General features: G+C 28.3%; 1 pseudogene; it reads right to left on the bottom strand.

Annotated features, from left to right (window-relative positions):
- Nucleotides 1-417: 417 nt before the first annotated feature.
- LOC133313661 (2-oxoglutarate-dependent dioxygenase 19-like) lies at nt 418-4,150 on the bottom strand (annotated as a pseudogene).
- Between the last annotated feature and the right edge of the window lie 1,850 nt (nt 4,151-6,000).

The raw sequence follows: 6,000 nt of genomic DNA, 5'->3' as shown, positions 1-6,000 counted from the left end.
TTATGTATTTTAGAGACTTAATTAGTGATTAATTTTGCCGTGACAGCTTGTTAATCTCATAGTTTTTTGGGTCATTTTGGTTGTACACAGTGGCGAACCAAGGAATTATTATGAAGAGGGGCAAAAAAATTATATTAACTCGTCTATTCAATAACCATTGACATTCCAATTCATTTTGGCCAATGTTTCAACATTAAACCAGAATTCAATTAGCTATTAAATTTGTTATTGAATCACAGATAAACTAAATAATAATCAAACTAAAATGTAATTGATTCAAAGTTTGACCACTAAAACTAGCTGGTCTAGTTCAGTTTTTAAAACATTTTTCCATTTTAACTACCTAGTTCTAATTGTATACCAGTTATAAATAGGTAAAAAACTTCTAGTAAATACTACCTAATTTCATTTTTCCATTTAAAATACTTCTAGCAAATCTACATTCTGCATGTACCGGTCAAAAGCTTCATTTTCCATTTCAATACTTCTCTCCTTGTATTCCTTTAACTTGGAAAATCTCCATTCGTTGATAGCTACAGTATCCTGTAATCATTCACAATGTTATTACTTTTGTACAACGTAAAACTTGCCATAACAAGTTATACACTTAACCAAGCACTGTTTATATATTGTGTGTACCTTTATAGTCTGATGCTGCAAGATGCCTTTGAATTGGTTTTTTTATATGCAAAAATTTTAAATCAACAATTTTTTAGAAGGGGCGGGGGCCACCACTAGCCCTCCATGTAGGTCTGCCCTTGGTTGTACAGCTTGATGACCCAAGCTAGTTTTAAATTATTATTTTGTGTTAATTTATTTATTTTTTCTAATTAAAGATTAATTTAATCATGACGGCTTATTAATCTCGTAGTATTTTTCGAGTTATTTTAGCTGCGACAATTTGATAATTTGAAGCCTTTAAAATGAATTTCTTTAAAATTATTTTCAAAAATTAAAACCAACTAGTACACATATTTTAAAAAACGACGTAACTTTGAATTCCTCACTGCAACCGGAGGATACGTCGGAGCGGAATTCTTTTCGTCAAACTAAAATAAAGTTTAATAAATTATTTATTTTCTTCCTAAATAATCATATTTATATTTTAAGGGGCAAAACAAATATTTTTAAAAGCTATTAATAATTCGCACAATTAATTTAAGGTAACCGTTTTTAAACGGAAGTGTCAGGGGTGAAGTGGGGTTAAGTTTGCACCCTTTCATGAGCATAATTAGACTCTCGAACCTTTGATCTATAATTTTAAAGACTAGTTTGCAATAAAAGATTTTTTAATTTTTCCAAAATAAATAAAATTAGTGACAACTCTATTATTTTAATTTTTTATTTCGGGTCGTTACAATATTACTTTATTAATACTTACACACGAGTTTAAGTTGCTCAAGTGCTGATTGCACATCGATCGCATCGCCCCCATTTGCTTCCAGTGATTCTTTATAGGTCATCCCACAATATTTCTGTGGGTGTTCTTCATCAACAAAATCTATGCCCGGGCTGATGAACTTGTCCAATGAAGGTCCATGAAGGGTGACCAAGGAGATCCTTTGCAACTTATTGTTGTCAACAATAACTCGATGGATATGACTCTTATACTTCCCATTGGTTAAGATCTACATGTATTTAAGGTTAAAAAACATGTCAATTCTAGAGGAACGGGAAAAGATTGTTCAAATAATGAACTATATATTATTTAATCACATGCGAAGGAAATTAAATTGATCAATATATAGAAGTACCTCAAGATGATCACCAAGTTGAATGAGTATGGCATGATGGGGAATATAAGCATTAATCCACTTTCCTTTGTGGGATAGGATTTGGAGGCCACCATTTACATCTTGAACAAGTGTAATTACAAAGCCAGGGTCAGTGTGTTCAGCAAGACCAACAGCTCCTTTGGATCTAGAATTTGGTGGATAAAGGTTCATGTTCGTTAGATCAAACCCTGATTTCAAGTTGAAGGACTTCTCTATGTAGTTTTCTTCAAGCCCTAAGGTTTTAGACACTGCCCTTGCTAATCCAACCACTATGGTTCTCATTTCTTTGCAGTATTCTTCCAAAATTTTGCTGATGATTGAAATAAGCCAAAAAAAAAAATCAATATATGGAACAGCACAATAAATTAATATAATATTATCAAAATTTTAATAAATGAAAATGCAATATAAATAGGTCTCTTTTTAGAGAATTCTTTTTCGTACTATAAATATAAAATGTTGTGGGTCTCACTATCCATTAAAAATAAAAAATAAAAATAACTTTTTTACACACAATTCGATTTGTGTAAAAAGAATTCTCCTACAAAATTCTTTTCCCCGTATAAATATTGGAAAAAATGTTTGTCATTTTAAATGACACAAAGTTATGTCATTTTTAATGAAACTACGTCGTTTTGGTAAGTTTTTACATTCTCTCTCCTCTATTTTCTTTTTATTTCTAATTTTATAAATTAGAGAAAATGAATAAACACACCAAAACGACGTAGTTTCATTAAAAATGACACAAAGTTGTGTCATTTAAAATAACAAACACTAAACCCATTAATATTTATACAAATACCTGAAACCTGATGAGTCGGAGGGAACATGGTACTGGGGGTGTGTAATGACCTTGATATATTCCCTATTTTCAATATCTGAGGAGTTAAAGCCCCATCGGATTTTATCGGATGGGTCTTTTTTGCTATAGATCCTTCTCTCATCCCGCGTTGTTGGATCAAAGAAATTAGAAACTCCTTTCAAAACATCATCAAATACTCTATCTGGGATGGTATGGTTTACCAACTGCATGCACATAAAGCAATATTGATCAAATAAACTTTTACACCAGTATCTTACATTTGATTTTGCTTTGATTTAATGGTTGATTTAATTAAAAAAATAGTTGAAATGATTTTGTTGAAGAAATAGAGTACTTGATTCAATTTTAATGATGAAACAATCTGGCTTCATTAACTTTGCTTATCAATTTTTTATATAAAAATATGTTACAATAATTAAAATATTAAATTTATTTATTATATAATTAATAAAAAATGGCTTTCATCATATTTGTATATTATTTAGATTATAAACTCTAACATTCAATGAATTTTTCTATAAAATTAATGTATTTTCATAAAAATAAAATAAAATTTATTTATATAATAATATATACAAAAAAAATTATTTATGCGAAAAGAAGTATTTGACACAATAAATATATGCAAAAGTTTTTATTTAATATTGATGTAATATATAAAAAAAATCATTTGTTATATCCATTCATTAATTCAGTTGTTAAATTATATATCAAATTTGTTAAAATGTTCATAACATGAATATATCATTATACCATGGAAAAATGATTTGTCCTTTTAAAGGATATAAATTATGTCCTTTTAGCTGCTTATAACTATGTACTCTGAATAGTACATAGTTATTATATTAAAGGTATATTCTTTTCTCTTTAGTCAGACATTGTCGGCTAATATAAAAAGTGAAAAAAAAAATACATAATTATAATATTAAAATTGTATTTTTTTTCTCTCTTAAGAAACTGTCGGCTGACTGACATAGAAAGTAAAAAAAATTACTTTAACATTATATCTATGTATTCCGGAAAGTACATCATTATAAGTGGATAAAACAACATATCATTTAAAAGTACAAAAAAGTTTTCCTTATATATATATATATATATATATATATATATATATATATATATAGGTTTTATTTCTCTTATATATGTCACATAAGAAAAAAAATTATCTCCTACTCTTACTTCGATTTTCGTGTATATATATATATAGAGAGAGAGAGACATACACGCTAAAACTTCATTATATTAACAAGCAATATAAAGCAGGCATGCATGGTATATGGTATAAATAGTATAACGCACATAGAAGAAGCCAAATTCGTGGCATGCTTGGCGCAGATATTCAAGGGCAAGGAATCGCTGATCGATCAGGGTTATCAGAGAAGAGCAGAGAGTAATCAACAGCGGGTATTTCATCATCAGAAGCTGAATAGGGATAAGCATGATGATGATCTGCTAGCACTAGCTGAGATGAAGCATTGAAGTAACCTGAGGCAACATCCAATTTAGATTCGGAAGAGTATAATTGGGTTTTAGATGCTATTTCAGCCATTACAAAGATACGTACAGAGATCGAGAGAGCAAACTTTAATAACTAGTTCTACGTAGCTAGTATATGTTGAGATGCATGAATTTGAGGTATTCCTTCTACATGTATATATAGGCGTGTGGGCGTGAACAAAACCTATAGTTTATTTATAATTATTATATGTCCCACTTGCCAACTTGGCATTTGATATTACTTTTTCTACCGTTTAACAAACATTGCTCACATGTAAAATGCGTAATTCGCCTTACCAAAAATTAAAAAAAAAATTACGTAATATAGTTAGTTTAAGGGTTTGTTTTCTCTACAGTTAATACAGATAAGTTATTTGCATTGAGCTCAAAACAATATTGTTTTGGAGCAGAAATTAAAGTGTTTTTATAATTTTAATTTATTTCAGCTTTATAATTAAATTTTTTAATATTTCAACACGAAAAATGACATTATTTTAAGAATAGATGCAGATAACTTATCTACAGTAATTACACAAACATTCATCTGTTCGTATTAATAATAATTTGATTTGAGTTTGACCTGCCAAACATTGGTCTGTCCTTTTATATGACTTTCACCTAACTAACAAACATTGCATGCGTAATTCGCCTTACCAAAAATTCACATGTAAAATAAAAATTAAATAGTTAGTTTAAAAAGCGTAATTCGCCTTACCAAAAATTAAAAAAAGTTAGTTTAAAAACGACAAACTAAAATTGTTAGTAAGGTGAAAGTCACATAAAAGGACAGACCAATGTTTGGCAGGTGAAACTCAAATCAAATTATTATTAATAGGAATAGAAAAAATGTTTATGCAGTTACTGCAGATAAGTTATCTGTATTTATTTCCAAAATGACATCATTTTGGTGTTGAAATATTAAAAAAATTTAATTATAAAGACTATTATAATCCTGAAATAAATTAAAATTACAAAAATACCTTGATTTGTGTCTCAAAACAACGTTGTTTTGGGCTCAATGCAGATAACTTATCTGCATTAACTGCAGAGAAAACGAACCCTAAGAACAGAAACATATTTCTGCAGTTACTACAGATAAGTTATCTGCATTTACTCCCAAAATGACATCATTTTGGTATTGAAATATTAAAAAATTTAATTATAAAAACTATCATAACCCTAAAATAAATTAAAATTACAAAAATATCTTGATTTTCGTCCCAAAACAATATCGTTTTGGGCTCAATACAGATAACTTATCTACATTAACTGCAGAGAAAACGAACCCCAATAAAAAATACTGCTTGTCCCATTTTAAACTAGGAGTTTGCATTTGTCATTTAACATGATACAACAAACTTTCCTACACACACAACATTTTGTGAGGCCCACACTTTTTGAAGAAAAAGAAAAAAGAAAAAAAGAAATTACAGCACGCAATACAAATCTCTATAACATTACACAATCATTTTTCCTACAACATAATTCTTATAAAACCTAAACTAAGTAAAAGAAATATTTGTCAGGATTCTGGATGCAAATTGTTCTACATTTGTCTATTCTTGACTAATTTAACATACTTGTTTTTCCACACCAAAAAAAAAACATACTTGTTTTTCAGTATTATAGATGTATCGAAAATTTCATATATAGAAAAAAATAATATATTTATATTATTTTTATTTTTATGATTATTTTCTTTCATTTTTTCATTTTCTATTTTTTGATAAAAAAAAAATACAACTCTCGTTGTACTCAAAATGTGCTTGAATTTTAGGTTGAGTATAAGAGAATTTTAGGTTGAGTATAAGAGAATTTTAGGGCCTGATTGATTGTGTTCTGATTTTTTTGTTCTTAAAACTGTTTTGTAAAATAGTTATGAAAATATATGTTTTTTATTTT

The sequence above is a fragment of the Gastrolobium bilobum genome, unplaced genomic scaffold, assembly GCF_033153095.1.
Source record: "Gastrolobium bilobum isolate Gb01-03AN ecotype WA unplaced genomic scaffold, APGP_CSIRO_Gbil_v1 utg3001, whole genome shotgun sequence".
Lineage (NCBI taxonomy): Eukaryota > Viridiplantae > Streptophyta > Magnoliopsida > Fabales > Fabaceae > Gastrolobium > Gastrolobium bilobum.
This window is presented reverse-complemented; position numbering and strand designations above follow the sequence as displayed.